The sequence below is a fragment of the Mesocricetus auratus genome, unplaced genomic scaffold (genome assembly GCF_017639785.1).
Source record: "Mesocricetus auratus isolate SY011 unplaced genomic scaffold, BCM_Maur_2.0 Super-Scaffold_100045, whole genome shotgun sequence".
Lineage (NCBI taxonomy): Eukaryota > Metazoa > Chordata > Mammalia > Rodentia > Cricetidae > Mesocricetus > Mesocricetus auratus.
In genome coordinates, this window is record NW_024429222.1 from 9,095,776 (window position 1) to 9,112,436 (window position 16,661).

The window sequence follows — 16,661 nt, forward strand, 5'->3', positions numbered from 1 at the left end:
GGGTGTGGGACCTAAGTATATTGATACATAAACTAGAAGCCATTCTTCACTGTGGCCAGGCCAGCCGGAGGCAACCAGCCAACATCTAAAAGACAACAGGAGATTCGAGCTCCTAGAATTGAGCTGAAGCCTATATCCAAACTATTATATTCGGGCCCCTACGTAAGACTTTATACAAAACTATGTACAAAGATGGCAAAATTCAAGTGTGCACTAGGAAAAGGAGAAGTACAAACATACTCCCTCAAGATCTAAAGCCAGTAAACAACAAGAGCAAATGGCAAGAACTACATATCCAGTCCTAGGGTAAAGGCATCACAGAAGTTACTAGAGGGCTGTACTAAGCTGGAAAGTTTAAGTCTAGTACTAAATATTTCTATCTAGGGAGAGAGAACAATAATTGTAACAATCCAATCTTCAACCTCATCAAAGACCTGAAAAGGAAGATAATAAATATGAGGGAAATTAGACTTTCAGAGAAATAATTGAGTTTAGACAAATGACAGTCCCTAGAATTTGTTTTCTTCTGCCTTATATCAATTGGCTTCTTGATGTAATACAGACACTCTGAATTTTATTTTAACATGCTTGGATTTAGAGGAGGAAAGCCAAGTCCAACTCCAAAGCCAGCAATGGTTTGAGTGAATTGGGACTAAAAGAGTGCTAGGAAGTAAAGAGAAATAGTTTTTGTATAGAAATAGTTCAAGTGTTTACCACATGTCAGATTCTACTTTGTTTGATGGTTCTTTTTGGATAGCTATCCTCTCTTTCTTTAGGCATCTACACGTTCAGTATTTTTTTTTTGCTTTTGGAGATGGTTTTTCCTGTTAAGACAAGAAAAATCACTCCCCTTTCCCTTTTGAGGTCTCCATGCAACTCCTGGGATATTACGTGGTGGATGTCCTGTCATTTTTCTTCATGAAGAGGTTTCTCCTGTTCAGTCCAAATCTTGATCAACTTTGATGGTATCCAAAACTTTTCATCTCCTGTGGAAACAAGGGTGAAACCCCTACCCCAATGTAACACATAGTCTGGTTTCCATTCTGAGGTCAACACATCCTTGAAGTACATAGGCTGATTTAGTTCAGAAGTTTTTTTCTATTTTCCAGTATCTTTCTACAGCTGTTTTTCCTTTTTCATCAGCATTAAGAAAATTTAGTGTTAATAAAGCATTATGTAATCTGTGCTTGGGGGTCTTTGTTTCCCCTGCCTGTTTATACCGCATTTCTTTTAAAGTATGATTAGGTCTCTCAACTCCGGCTTGTCCTTTAGGATTGTGTGGTATACCAGTTATGTGCTTTATGTTATCATATTTAAAAACAAGCAGGTGAAGCTCTCAAAATTAGGTGCCTCTTTATAAATACCAGCGTTCTTACAAGGGTTTGGACAGGAGGGAGCCAACATTATTTGACAATTCTTGCCTGTGTAAGGTAATGCCCAGTAGCAAGTGTAGCCACTAATGTCATCATGATCACACAACATTGCTGTTGTTCATTCAAAACAATTAAAGGAATGAAAAAAGGTCCTAAAGTGAGACTCCTCATGGGGCATTTGCTTGTCTTCCTGTCTTAACCAGTTTGACAATCACTTTTAATTGATGAGTTGGAATCACCATTGTTCAATAGAATTTTAATATGTTTGCACCAGAGTTGTCCACCTTGGGAGGACATTCCCACTTCTTCATAAATTCTGCATTCTTTTCCTATTACTCTTCTTGCTTTGAGATCAAGGAAGTGTTTATAATTCTATTTTGTCTGTATCAGCTTATTATGCTAATGATTATAAGACACTTGGGACACAAGGTCAACAGCCAAAATTAGCTTTCCTATATATCAGTAATTCTGAGAAAGAAAGAAATTAACTGTTCATAATAACCTCACAAAATAAAGTATATAGCAATAAGTCTAAAGAGGTAGAAGGCTTTTAACAATTAAAATTGTAATGCATGAGAAAAGACACCAAAGAAAATATTAGAAGATTCAAAGACCTCACATGCTCAAGGATAAAGAGAACTGAGAGTGTTAAAATGGCAATTGTACAGAAAGGGAGCTCCATCATGCCCATCAAAGTACTAATGTCCCTTTCATAAAACTGGGGAAATATCCTAAAATTCACATGAAGCAAAAGAGTCATTGAGTAACCAAAATAATCCTCAGCAAAAAGGCAAAACTGGAGGCTTCAGGTTAGCGCTGATGGAGCATTGAAGGTGGGGTCCAAGCGCTGCTCTGGAAACATTTTTAAAAGGTGGGAGGAAATCTCACCTCATCCCATTTTTTTAAGTGTAAATGATTTTTAAGAAGTTAAATCATTTGCTGGTTGTTTATTTTTTGGTACAACCATAAAACAGAATACTGAATCAAGAGAAGCTGTGACTGTCTCCAGGGTCACCATACCATTCCGCAGAGGGGGCTAGTTTTATATCCTACAGCACAAAGCATACTAAGTGGTAACTTGGAGTCTTGGTCCTGCATTTGTGTCTGCAATATTTTCAGTTCTATATGGTCTCATGTTTCTAGTAGAACTGTTTCCTTAAAAAAAACACTCCTCGGTCCTTGCCGTGTCAGAACTGTCTCTCAGGGTCACGGCCATTCATTTCCTAACAATTGTGATAATATGTTGTGAAAGTTGGACATTTTGAGTATGTACTATATGTGGCATAAAATTGTGAGCCAGTGGGATGGAGGAGTGTGAGCATTTGGGTGTTACGTGAGGTCTTAGGGAAAACTTGACACCTGTGAGGCTGGGACATCACTGAAATAAGTTCAAAGAGAAGCAGCAGGTGGCTCTTCGGGGTTCCTGAACACAGGGTATGACTTCAGAGACGGGTGCATGTGTGAAGAGTTGAAATGTCTGCTCCTCACTCAGCCAATAAATGGCAGTTGTGAAAGTTAAAAAAAAACTGGAGGCTTTACAATTCCTGTTTTCAAATACTAATTACAGATCCATAGTAAAAAAAATATGGCATTACTGTAAAAAAAAAGATATATAGACAAACGTAATAGAATAAAGTACCCTAAAATAACCCACTTGTTTTAAATTGATTTATGAAAAAGGTTCCCAAAACATATGCTGGAAAACATAACCTTTTCAACAAATGATGCCAAAAATACTGAGTAGCAGATCCCTCTCTGGCCCTGTGCAAAATAACTTTAAATTTAAAAAAAACCTTATTATAAATGCTGAAACTGCTACAACAAATAGAGAGATATAAAACCTTCAAGATATTGGGACAGATAATTTCCTGAGTGGGAGCACACATAGCAAAAGTAAAACCATACTGGAACTTTCCTACAGATAGGGAAAACCTTTGTTAGCCATTCATCTGGCAGGAGACTGCAACCCAGGCCTGTAGCAGTTATCAGCATGGATGGCTTAAGAAGTACTAGGGGAGAGTAAAGCCCCGCTCTGTGTGTCTTTAAGAGCATTCCAGAGAGACTCTTCTAGGGACATAAGGTCTATCTTGAGTGTGGACAGCATCATTCGGTAGCCTGGGAACCCAGAGCATGAACAGCATCATCCCGTAGGCCAGAAGGAATAAAGCTGAGGATCGATCCCCTGGCACAGGCATCCTCTCCGCCTGCCCTGCTTCACCGTGGTATCAGTGTCCAGCCCCACCATGCCCTTTCCTGTCATGATGAAATGACACTGAGCCAAAACGAAGCCTTCACCTGTCTCACTGTTTCTCTCTGCTGCATGGCATAATGGCATGGAGTCTGAGTAAAACAGGTACTGGGCTGTGGGACTGTTTCTGTGACTGTTATTAACTGTGGGGTCCGGAAACCTCTGGAACCAGTTTGCAGAAAGAATTTGAAAAAGATGTAACTATAGACTTTGGGCTTTGTTTTGAGACTGCGTTTGAAAATGATAGAAAAATTAGCTTAGCAGAAGCAAGTTCGTGGTAGTAAAGTATTTGGACAACGATATTGTTATTGCCAGCTGTTTTTAGCCAAGTTTGCAGTGAAAACTGGGAGCAAAGGGTTCTTCAGAAGGCCATAAAAGCCTATTTGATATTGGGACCAATGAAATGCTCCTGCTGAAGAAGTTAAAGGCTACTGAAAGATGCCAAGCATGGTAGACAGATGTCTCAGGAGTTAAGAGCACTTCCTGCTTTTCCAAAGGCTGCAGCTGCTTCAGTACCCACAATTGACAGCTCACAAACACCTATAACTCCATCTTAGGGGATTGTGGTGCCCTCTTCTGGCCTCCATAGACATCATCACCCATACACACAGAAACAAAACTAAGTCTTCTAAAATAAAAACAGACCAAGTAATTTGCATGGGTATCCTATTCACACAGGAACACCTAGGGATTCGTTTCTCCACATTCATCCAACAAGGCACACAGAGGCACCTGTGACCAAGGGGACCCGTTAGTGCTCAAGTTGGCAATAGACTCTGTCGTTATCAATAATGTGCTGGTTTCCTAAGCATATAGTATGCAAGAGTTATGACTTGCACGTTTTCCTTCTTATGTAGATGGAGAGAAAATCTTTACTGGTCACCCTGGTTATACCATATCCAGCTTTGATCTCATTATCTCTTCAAACAATATAATGTCTGTTAGCTATCATTTAAAAATTTTCAAAAAATATAAAGTATTACCTCTTATCTTTGATGCTATTTTTGTTATATATTTTGCCAGCTGTTTTTACCTCCCTCCAAAGTGAGTGGTTTCCCATGCTTTCCTTACCCAGCCTGTTTGTCCATGTCTACTGTAGTAGCACACAGGAGTGATTTCTCTAGCCCTGGTCTAGTCTCAATTTTAGGGGGACCCCATGTTCCTCAGTCTTGGAGATGGACCCTTCTCAATGATCCTGTGACTGTGCTGGTTGGGTTTTTGTTGTTTTTTGTTTGTTTTATCAGCTTGACACAAACCTAGACGTATCTGGGAAGAAGGAATCTTAACTGAGAAAATGCCCTCGTCAGATTGGCCTTAGACAGGTCTATTGAACATTTCTTCCCTTAGCAACTGATGCCACATTCTCTGCATCAGCTCCTGCCTTCAGGTCCCTGCCTTGACTTCCTGCCCTGACTTCCCTCAGGGATAGACTGTGATGTGAAACTATAAGACAAAATAAACCCTTTTCTCCCCAAGTCGCTTTTGATCATGATGTTTAGTCACAGCAGTAGAAGTCCTAAAATATCAACACTAAAAGGTCTACAGGGATCTTGATCCACGACAATCGCCTGTCCCCCACACTAAGAGCGTAGATAGTCACAATTGTCCTTCTTGTGTCGTTAATAAGTCTTCACCAGGACCAAAATAGAGATCAGCTTGCTGTTTTCCCTCCAATTGCTATAGAATTGTGTTCCTATGTGGTCTGCAGTGTTGGGGTGTTTGCTCATTGCATGTGTATGAGAATCTGGCCTACATGTATCTCTGTGTACCATGTACATGCCTGGTATTCACAGAGGGTCAGAAGGCATCAAATCCCCTGGAACTGGAATTATAGATGGTTGCAAGCTACCATGTGGGTTCTGGAAATTGAACCCAGGTCTTCAGGAAGAGAAATAAGTGCTTCTAATTTCTGGGCCATCTCTTCAGTCCCTGTGAAATATTTTGAACCTGAACCCCAAGGGACAAGCTTTATCTGGTCATTCTACTGTCCCCAATCTTAACCATGGACACCTGTCTGTCTGTGATGGATGTAATCTCCTCCTTGAGTCTGTGGTTCCCAGGAGTTCTATGCCCTTGATGTAGCCCATGTGCAACTTTTAGCACTTTAATAAACTCTAGAGTCTAGTCATTCTCCTCGCATGCAAAAGAACATTTGTCTGGAGAGGGAAGGTGAGTTGATGAATAGTCTCGCCTTCCCAAAGTGCCATCTTTCATTGTTTTTCAGGTTAACTATTCCTCCATCCGCCCCTGTGGTGTTGTCTTCCTACAATGGTTTTTATCCTTTGTACTTTTCATCTTTCTCTGCCAAAGAAGGGTGCATTCATTTGGAACCAAAGACAACACAGACATTGATGTGGTATCTAAAAGAGCTAAAGTTTTCTACAAATTGAGGCCATGAGATAAACGTCACATCTTTCTTGACTTCCCACACCCAATAACACACAGCTCTGTAGTCCCCACAGTAAGAAACCTTTTCATCTACAAGCACCACATGGTCTAGCACTGCCTTTGCTGCATTGGCCCCCCAGAGCTAGCTGGGCTTCCCAATCAGAGTTCAGTCTTTTTTTTTCCCCCTGGAGTGGCTTCTCTGCTGCCTCCTTGGTCCAGACTTTAGTCCAAAATGCCACTTCCTTATCTTTCAGCCCTTGGGCTGCCTGAGTGGTTGCACCAATCTTCAAGTATTCTTCGTTCTGACTGTATTTCTGGCCATGCAGGTAATGTCTTCCCATTTGGGTTCCTAGAAGCAAAATCAAAATTTCTCAAGTCTGCTTTGTGGTTCCCACGTCTCTCCGAAAATTGGATGGATTCTGGGTATACTGTTGTCATGGGCCATATGGCTCTAGAGATGAGGAGCACTTCATCTGCTTGGACAGCCTGACCATTGCTGAGAGTTCTCACAAAGTACTATAGTCATATGCTCCGGCCTTTGTCCACTTCAACTTTAAAATCCACTTCCCCATGGCTACCCCCATAATATCCTACCTTTCCCATTAGCACTGCCCACCATTGCCACCAATCTCACCCATTCCAAGCAAAATTGCCCCAAAACTTCATCACCATCTTGCTGATGCTGCTTTCTTCACCTGAGGCACCCCCTGTGAGGAAGAAGATAAAAGCTCTTTTTTTTTTAATGAGAGATAATAAACATCATTGTGAACTTTTCAGTTCTCAATGTTAATTTATTCATTTAGTTCTTTTTTTAATTTTAAATAGCTTGTTTTACATGTCAATCCCAGTTCCCTCTCCCTCCCCTCCTCCCGCACTCCCCTTCCACCCTCCCTCCCACCCTATTGCCAAATCCTTCCACATAGGGGATGTCTAGAGTCTATCATTTTACTCTTGGTAGGGTCAAGGCACTCCCCTAAGAGTCCAGGCTGAGAGAGCATCTCTCTTTGTGCTATAGGCACATGAAGACAGATTGTATACCAGGGATAGACATTGATCCACAGCTCAGAGCCCCATAGGTTGTCCAGGCCTTCTCACTGACACTCACATTTGGGGGGTCCAGATCAGTCCCATTCTGGCCTCCCCACTGTCGGTCTGGGGTCCAAGAGCACTCCCCTGTTCAGATCAGCTGTCTCTGCTGGTTTTGCCAGCCCATTCTTTGCCAATTTGCTCATCATTCCTCTCTCTCTGTCACTGGGTTCCTTGGGTTCAGTTCAGTGCTTAGTTGTGTGTTTGCCTCTGCTTCCATCAGTCCCAGAATGAAGGCTCCCGGATAGTTATAGACATCAAGTTCATTATCAGGAATGGGCATTCGAGGTGGTCCTTCCACTATTGCTTAGCTTGCCAATTGATGTTATACCTTTAGATCACTCGAGGTCACTCTGGTGCCTGATCTATCTTCGATCCTATGATTCCCTCTTCCCCCTATTCTACCCCCACCCCCTCAACTTCCTGTTCCCCCATGACCAACTCCCTTCCTCTTTACCCCCTCTATTCTTCCCAGGTCCCACTACCCCCCCCTCGCCCTGTTCCCCATCCATTCAGAGGATCTTGTCTCCATCCTCTTCTCTTGGGTACTATGCATATATGCATATCTTTTAGGTTCTTTCCTGTTTCCCAGACTCTCTATCTGTGGAAGTGCAGACTGGCACTATCCTGATCCATATCTAAAATCCATATATGAGTGAGTACATACCATGTTTGTCTTTTTGCGACTGGGTTACCTCACTCAGGATGGTTTCTTCCAGTGCTATCCATTTCCCTGCGAATTTCAAGATTCCATTGTTTTTTTCTGCTGAGTAATACTCCATTGTGTAAATGTACCACATTTTCTCTATCCACTCTTCAGTTGAGGGGCATCTAGGTTGCTTCCAGGTTCTGGCTATTACAAACAATGCTGCTATGAACATAGTGGAGCAGATGCCCTTGTTGTATGAACCTGCCTCATTTGGATAAATGCCTAAGAGTGGAATTGCTGGGTCTAGTGGTAGATTAATTCCCATTTTCCTGAGGAATCTCCATACTGATTTCCAAAGAGGCTGTATGAGTTGGCATTCCCACCAGCAGTGGAGGAGTGTTCCTCTCTCTCCACATCCCCTCCAGCATAAATTGTCTTCGGTGTTTTTGATTCTAGCCATTCTGACAGGAGTAAGATGGTATCTCAGAGTTGTTTTGATTTGCATTTCCCTGATGGCTAAGGATGTTGAGCACTTTCTTAAGTGTCTCTTGGCCATTTTAGCCTCCTCTACTGAGAATTCTCTATTTAGTTCTGTACCCCACCTTTCAAGTGGATCCTTTGGTGTTTTGGAGACTTGTTTCTTGAGTTCTTTGTAAATTTTGGAGATTAGCCCTCTGTCAGATGTAGGGTTAGTGAATATCTTTTCCCATTCTGTGGCCTGCCTTTTTGTCTTTTTGATTGTGTCCTTTGCCTTACAGAAGCTTTTTAGTTTCAGAAGGTCCCATTTGTTAATTGTTGATCTCAGTGCCTGTGCCACTGGTGTTATGTTTAGGAAGTGGTCTCCTGTACCAACTCGTTGAAGAGTATCTCCCACTTTCTCTTCTAAAAGTTTCAGTGTGGCTGGATGTATGTTGAGATCTTTGATCCATTTGGACTTAAGTTTTGTACAAGGCGATAAACATGGATCTATCTGCAGTCTTCTGCATACCACTACCCAGTTATGCCAGCACCATTTGTTGAAGATGCTTTCTTTTTTCCACTGTACAGTTTTAGCTTCTTTGTCAAAAATCAGGTGTTCATAGGTGTGTGGGTTAAAATTAGGGCTTTCGATTCGGTTCCATTGGTCTACCTGCCTATTTTTGTGCCAATACCAAGCTGTTTTCAGGACTATAGCTCTATAATAGAGCTTGAAGTCAGGTATGGTGATGCCTCCTGAAGTTCCTTTATTGTATAGGGATGTTTTGGCTATCCTGGGCCTTTTGTTTTTCCATATAAAGTTGATTAATGTTCTTTCCAGGTCCTTGAAAAATTGTGATGGAATTTTGATAGGGATTGCATTGAATCTATAGACTGCTTTTGGCAAGATTGCCATTTTTATTATGTTGATCCTACCAATCCAAGAGCATGGGAGATCTTTCCATTTTCTGGTATCTTCTTTGATTTCTTTCTTCAAAGACACAAAGTTCTTGATATACAGGTCTTTCACTTCCTTGGTTAACATTATCCCCAGATATTTGATGCTGTTTTTGGCTATTGTAAAAGGTGATGTTTCTCTGATTTCTTTCTCAGTCACTTCATCATCTGTATATAATAGGGCCACTGATTTTTTTGAGTTTACCTTGTATCCTGCCACATTGCTGAAGGTGTTTATCAGCTCTAGGAGTAACCTTGCGGAGTTTTTTGGGTCACTTATGTAAACTATCATATCATCTGCAAATAATGAAAGTTTGACTTCTTCTTTTCCTATTTGTATCCCCTTTATCTCCTTTTGTTGTCTTATTGCTGTAGCTAGAACTTCAAGTACAATATTGAAGAGATATGGAGAGAGTGGACAGCCTTGTCTTGTTCCTGATTTTAGAGGAATTGCTTTGAGTTTCTCTCCATTTAGTTTGATGTTAGCTGTTGGTTTACTGTATATTGCTTTTATTATATTCAGGTACGTTCCTGTTATCCCTGATCTCTCTAGGACCTTTATCATGAAGGGGTGCTGGATTTTGTCAAAGGCTTTTTCAGCATCTAGTGAGATGATCATGTGGTTTTTCTTTCGCAGATTGTTAATATGGTGGATTACATTGATAGATTTTCTAATGTTGAACCATCCCTGCATTCCTGGAATGAAGCCTACTTGATCATGGTGGATGATTTTTCTGATGTGTTCTTGAATCCGGTTTGCAAGTATTTTATTGAGTATTTTTGCATCAATGTTCATGAGGGAAATTGGTCTATAGTTCTCTTTCTTAGTTGTGTCTTTGTGTGGCTTGGGTATCAAGGTAATTGTAGCCTCGTAGAAAGAGTTTGGCAGTGAGCCTCCTGCTTCTATAGTGTGGAATACTTTGATGAGTATTGGAATGAGCTCTTCTTTGAATTTCTGGTAGAATTCTGCACTGAAGCCATCTGGGCCTGGGCTTTTTTTGTTTGGGAGATTTTTGATGACTGCTTCTATTTCATTAGGGGTTATAGGTCTGTTTAGATTATTTATCTGTTCTTGATTTAGTTTTGGCAAGTGATATCTATCCAGGAAATTGTCCATTTCCTTTAAATTTTCAAATTTTGTGGAGTACAGATTTTCAAAGTATGCCCTGATGATTCTCTTGATTTCCTCAGAGTCCGTTGTTATGTCCCCTTTCTCATCCCTGATTTTGTTAATTAGCATGTTCTCTCTCTGTCTTTTGGTTAGTTTGGACAGAGGTTTGTCTATTTTGTTGATTTTCTCAAAGAACCAACTCTTTGTTTCATTGATTCTTCTCAATGTTTTCCTGGTTTCTACTTGATTGATTTCAGCCCTCAATTTGATTATTTCCTGGCATCTGCTCCTCCTGGGGGAGTTTGCTTCTTTTTGTTCTAGAACATTCAGCTGTGCTATTAATTCTCTAGTATGACTGTTCTCCAGTTTTTTCATGTGGGCACTTAGTGCTATAAACTTTCCTCTCAGCACTGCTTTCAAAGTGTCCCATAAGTTTGTGTATGTTGTGTCTTCATTCTCATTGAAATCGAGGAAGTCTTTAATTTCTTTTTTTATTTGTTCCTTTACCCAGGGATGGTGCAATTGTGCATTGTTCAATCTCCATGAGTTTGTAGGGTTTCTGCGATTTGTGCTATTGTTGAATTCTAATGTTAATGCATGGTGGTCTGATAAGATGCAGGGGGTTATTCCAATTTTTTTGTATCTGTGGAGATTTGCTATGTTTCCTATTATGTGGTCAATTTTAGAGAAGGTTCCATGTGGTGCCGAGAAGAAGGTATATCCCTTTGTATTTGGGTGGAATGTTCTATAGATGTCTGTTAAACCCAGTTGGGTCATAACTTCTATTAATTCTTTTGTTTCTTTGTTAAGTTTCTGTCTGGAGGTCCTATCTAGCGGTGAGAGCGGAGTGTTGAAGTCTCCTACTATTAGTGTGTGAGATTTTATGTGCATTTTGAGCTTTAGTAATGTTTCTTTCACGAATGTAGGTGCCTTTGTATTTGGGGCGTAGATATTTAAAATCGAGACTTCGTCTTGATGTATTTTTCCTTTGATGAATATGAAGTGCCCTTCTTCATCTCTTTTGATTGATTTTAATTTGAAGCCTAATTTGTTAGATATTAGGATTGCTACGCCCGCTTGTTTCTTGGGGCCGTTTGATTGGAAGATCTTTTCCCAGCCCTTTACTCTGAGATAACGTCTGTCTTTGGTGTTGAGATGTGTTTCTTGTATGCAGCAGAAGGAAGGGTTCTGTCTTCGTATCCATTCTGCTAGTCTGTGTCTTTTTATAGGTAAGTTGAGGCCATTGACATTGAGGGATATTAATGACCATTGATTGGTGATCCTTGTTTGCGCTTGATTTATTGTTAGTGAAGTTATTTTGTGTAGTTTCTCCTCCCTTTTTCTTTTAGTGTTTTGTAAAGTATGATTCTATATTGCCTGTGTCTTTGTGAATGTAGTTATCTTCCTTGGCTCTAGGTTTTCCTTCTAGCATTTTCTGTAGAGCTGGATTCATGGATACGTATTGTTTAAATCTGGCTTTGTCATGGAATATTTTGTTTTCTCCATCTATGGTAATTGAGAGCTTTGCTGGATATAGTAGTCTGGGCTGGCATCCTTGTTCCCTTAGCGTTTGTAGGACATCTGAACAGGATCTTCTGGCTTTCATCGTTTCCATTGAGAAGTCAGGTGTAATTCGGATAGGTCTGCCTTTATATGTTACTTGGCCTTTTTCTTTAGCTGCTCTTAATATTTTCTCTTTGCTCTGTAGGTTTGATGTTTTGATTATTATATGGCGAGGTGACTTCTTTTTCTGGTCAAGCCTATTTGGTGTTCTGTAAGATTCTTGTACTTTCATAGGCATATCTTTCTTTAGGTTAGGGAAGTTTTCTTCTATGATTTTGTTGAATATGTTTTCTGTACCTTTAAGTTGAAGTTCTTCACCTTCTTCTATACCTATTATTCTCAGGTTTGGCTTCTTCACGGCGTCCCATATTTCCTGAATATTTTGTGTTAAGGATTTGTTGGTTTTGAGATTTTCTTTGGTTGACGATGCTATGTCCTCTAATGAGTCTTCAACACCTGAGATTCTCTCTTCTATCTCTTGTATTCTATTGGTGATGCTTGCATCTGTAATTCCAGACCGTTTACCGAGCTTTTCTATTTCCAGCATCCCTTCATTCTGTGTTTTCTTTATCGTTTCTATTTCAGCTTTCAATCCTTCAACTGTTTGAGCTGTTTCCTTAATTTTCTTGGTTGTTTTTTCTTGGTGCTCTTTAGATTCTTTGAGAGATTTGTTTATTTCTTGAATTTTTCCCCCATTTCATGGATTTTTTTGTTTGTTTTTTCTTCTATTTCTTTAAGGGATTTCCTCGTTTCTTCTTTGAGGCTCTCCATCATCTTCATGAAATAATTTTTAAGGTCTGTCTCCTCTTCTTCATCTATGTAGTGCTTTTCAGGTCTTGCTGGTGTTGGATCCCTGGATTCTGGTGGGGTCGTGTTGGTGTTTCTATTGCTGAGTGATCTCTTATTCTGTCTTCTTCCCATCTCTTCTTCCAGTGGGTGCTGGTGGGGGCTTTCTGTTTCCACTGGTCTCCTTCCTTACTGCAGCTGAAGCTGAAGCTGGCCTCGCTGGGGTTGGGGTCTTGGAGGGGCTGATCTCTTTCCTGAAGCTGGGCTCGCTGGGTTGGGGTCTTGGAGGGGCTGATCTCTTTCCTGTGTGGGCGGCTCTTCTGAAGCTGGGCTCGCTGGGTTGGAGTCTTGGAGGGGCTGATCTCTTTCCTGTGTGGGCGGTTCTTCTGGAAGCCGGGAGCGGCCCCGAAGATGGAGGGGGATGGGTGATGGGCGGGTGGTCCCAGCCAGAGACCCAATCTCACCTGAAGCTGGGCTCGCTGGGTTGGGGTCTTGGAGGGGCTGATCTCTTTCCTCGATAAAAGCTCTTTGATACTCATATTGGTCCATTAGCCAGCAGTGTCACTGCCATGAGAGCCTTTACCACTGCAGATTCTCTACTCTTATTCCATGTTAACTGAGTCAAAATGTCTACATTTGAATAAAATGCTGACCAATTTCATACTTTCAGTACTGCGTATGCAATCCATCAGAAATCTTGATGCTTTTGCTTTCCTTAGCACATTTCCAGCTTGTCCCATAAGTTTGAGGTGCCATAACTCAGGGCTTTAAGTCTCTCTCTCTCTCTCTCTCTCTCTCTCTCTCTCTCTCTCTCTCACACACACACACACACACACACACACACGTATGCACACACATGCACACATGCACACACACATACCTTTCATAGTCTGAAATATATTAATGTGAAAATCCTAATGAGTAACCCAGATTGGAGATACTGGTGGGCCATGAAAGAGGTCATGAGTCACACACAACTGCTGAGAGTTAAGATACTGGAGACATTTGTGAAAATATGCCATAGCTAAAATTACATAAGTTTCAAGTATCTATAGACATATTAATAAACATTTTAAATACAACTCAAGGTTAATGTAAATTCCAACTTTTGCCATACCCCTATGAGCAAGAAACTACTGGCACTCTCATCTTCAGGCAATGCCATGTACAAATGAGGATTCTAAGAGACTATGCTGGGGACACAAACACAGTCCTCTCTCATGCCTATTAGAGCAGGGAAAGGGTAGGGACTGCTCAAGCTAACTCAGCTCCTTTTTGATGAGCCATGAAACTAAAATCAAAGACAAGAAACTCAAGAATACCCAGAGGAGACTGGAGTACAGGCCTCCTATCTTCAGGCACATAACTAACAAGGAACCATTACCTTTTGTAAATGGGGCACCAAATACTGAGAAGAGCTCATCCCCATGGTCTCCCATCACCATCCCAGGTTTCAAGTCCGATGAGAAGCTTGGGTGGTACTGAAATTCATACATATAGACAGGGGCTCCAGCATCTGAGAAGACACAGGTCCATGTATAATTCATGCTGAGGCACAAACCTGGATACTATCAAGGTCCCCAGTACCAAAAGGAACTCTTGACTGTTCTCTCGAACTCTCCAGCTTCCACCATCTATGTTAAACAGGGTCTTCTGTCCCTCCTAAGTACTCCTTAATGGCTGCTGGAATCGCATCCTCAGGGATGTTCTGAAATGGATCAAAGAAGCAACCCCTGCCCTGAATGGTGAGCAATGTGGTTTCTTTGGCCGGTTTAAAAGTTTTCATTGATCACAACCCCTTTTAACCGTTCAGTCCCTGATAGGATGATGAAGTGTTACAGACATAAAAATGAAACAGAACCCCAAGCCTACATATATTTGTGCCATTGGATTTTCTGTTATTTGAGATGAGCCCCAAGCCCTTCCCTGCTTCTCAGTCAACTCTCATAATCAACAAAAGCCTCTTACAAAATAGGGGCTAGACTTCCTCAGAAGAGATGTGGCTGTCTTCTGGTCCAATTTGCCTGCAGAGAGTGGATATCCCATCATCTGTTGAAAAAAATAATGTGCCAAGTACTTGTGAGTCTTCAAGAATTAACAGAAATAACCCAATAGGAAAACCAATCAAATCAATTAAAAACACGAAATTTCTTTGCTGGGCCTCAATGAGCACTGATCTTCCAAGAATTAGAAAAAAAAATCAATGAAACAAAAGGACTTACATATAAAATCCAAGAAATACTAAGGTGTGTGTGTGTGTGTGTGTGTGTGTGTGTGTTTGACATGTCAGTGTATGGGGTGTACTGATTCTCCAGTAGAAAATATGTAAACAATGGTAGTGCAAGCAGAAGCAGAGATCTCAGGTACAAAGGACATAGAACACACACCCCTCAGACTCGGATGATAGCAGAAACCAATATCAATTGGTGATGCTTGCCTACTTGGTGACCTCTGAAATTCCCCTGCAGTGACAGCTGCAGAACTCTCAGAGTGTGCTGGTTGTATCCAAAGCTCTTCAGTCAAAGAAGGACTGTAGCATGGGTAAGGAGCACAGCAGCCTAGGGCACAGCCTAGGATAACTACAAACCCCACAATGCCTGGGGAAAGCTTGATGCTTTCAGTTGCACTTATTCTAGAAAGTGTCAATTATCAACCATTTCCCTGCTAGGGATGTGAATCTCCTACTCAAAGACATCTCCTCAAAGACCTGAGAGAAATCTATAAAAAATAAAATTAATTCAAAATGTCTTCAAATAATAGTATTTGGGAAGATAAGTCTTGGCCAAGCTACCAGAGTCTGCAAACAAATGTTTGAATCCCACGAACACTTTTCTTCACAAGTCTGGTTCCTATCATGAAGGGTTTGATAGCTCTCTGGCAGGTGACCATTAATTAGTAAAGCCTGGGTGTAGCCACTTGGACTCACAAGCCCAGTGACCTCTTTGCTATTAGTCCCTCCTGGAGTCGTCTGTATCTTTTAGTGTCAGGGATTTAGGTTCCAGGCATACTTGTTTAACTTACTGCAGTCATATTACTGCATAAAGCCTATCCCACTGCTTCAGTTAGCATCTGACTTAACTGTTCACTGAGGAGCCTGAGATTATGTATGGAGATTCACAGGACCTGGGACTCCGCATGCAAACTGGAAGCAATTATGCCAGGTCCGGCTCTCCCTACCCTCCAGTTCCCTTGTCTGGATGTCCTTCTGATAAAGACACAATTACTACCTCTGTGGGTCCATGCAGGACTCTTTAATAAGAAGAGAGAGTATTTATGAGATACATAGGTTCCTAGGGTTAAACCATCCAAGAGACATTTGCACCATATGAAGAAGATTTTCATGCCAATGTCTACTCATAACAGTGAGTTCAGTTTCTCTGGATTCAGAGAAGAGGTAGTAAATCCTTGAATGACTTAGGGTGGAGTGTATCTGTGTCACATCTGGACTTTCTTACCAGTGGAAGAAGCCAACCAAACTCTTGCTTGTTGATCCCCACAATGTAGGGCACAATATTGAAATTCTTCTCAGTCAGAATCTCTTCTGGGGCCTTGGGCAGTAGCACTCCATCAATTGTAGTAGGCAGGACAAGGCAGTTCTAGGAGAGAGAACAAAACACTATCTGTGATTATTTCTTCTCAGAGAAGGCTATGTGCCACCCTGCCTTTGTGAATGTGTGGCGAGTGCCCAGACTCCAGTGGCTATGAGCAATAGTCACAGAGACTAGCAAGGGGGGCTGAGACACAAGGGCAGAACACCAACCAGGGAGCCAGCATTGATGATGTAGAGGGGTGCGCAGGACATCTTCACTTAAATTAAAATACACTTGATATGAAAATAGTTGAGACTTATTTACACATGTATACAAATATGGACATTAGACATAACATACATTTGGAGTTCTTGCTCTTTGTAGAACTTGTGTCTTCAAAGTTGCAGTAAATGTAAAATTAGTAAATATTGAGTCACTACTCCAAGGAGAATTCTTGAGTTAGAATTCTAGAGCCCTATGAGCCTCTAACCACACAGTTTTTATCAGCTCTTAC

At 41.2% G+C, this 16,661-nt stretch overlaps 1 pseudogene; it reads right to left on the bottom strand.

Annotated features, from left to right (window-relative positions):
• Positions 1-380: 380 nt before the first annotated feature.
• The window catches only part of LOC101824281, a 34,984-nt pseudogene continuing 18,703 nt past the window's right edge, over positions 381-16,661 (bottom strand).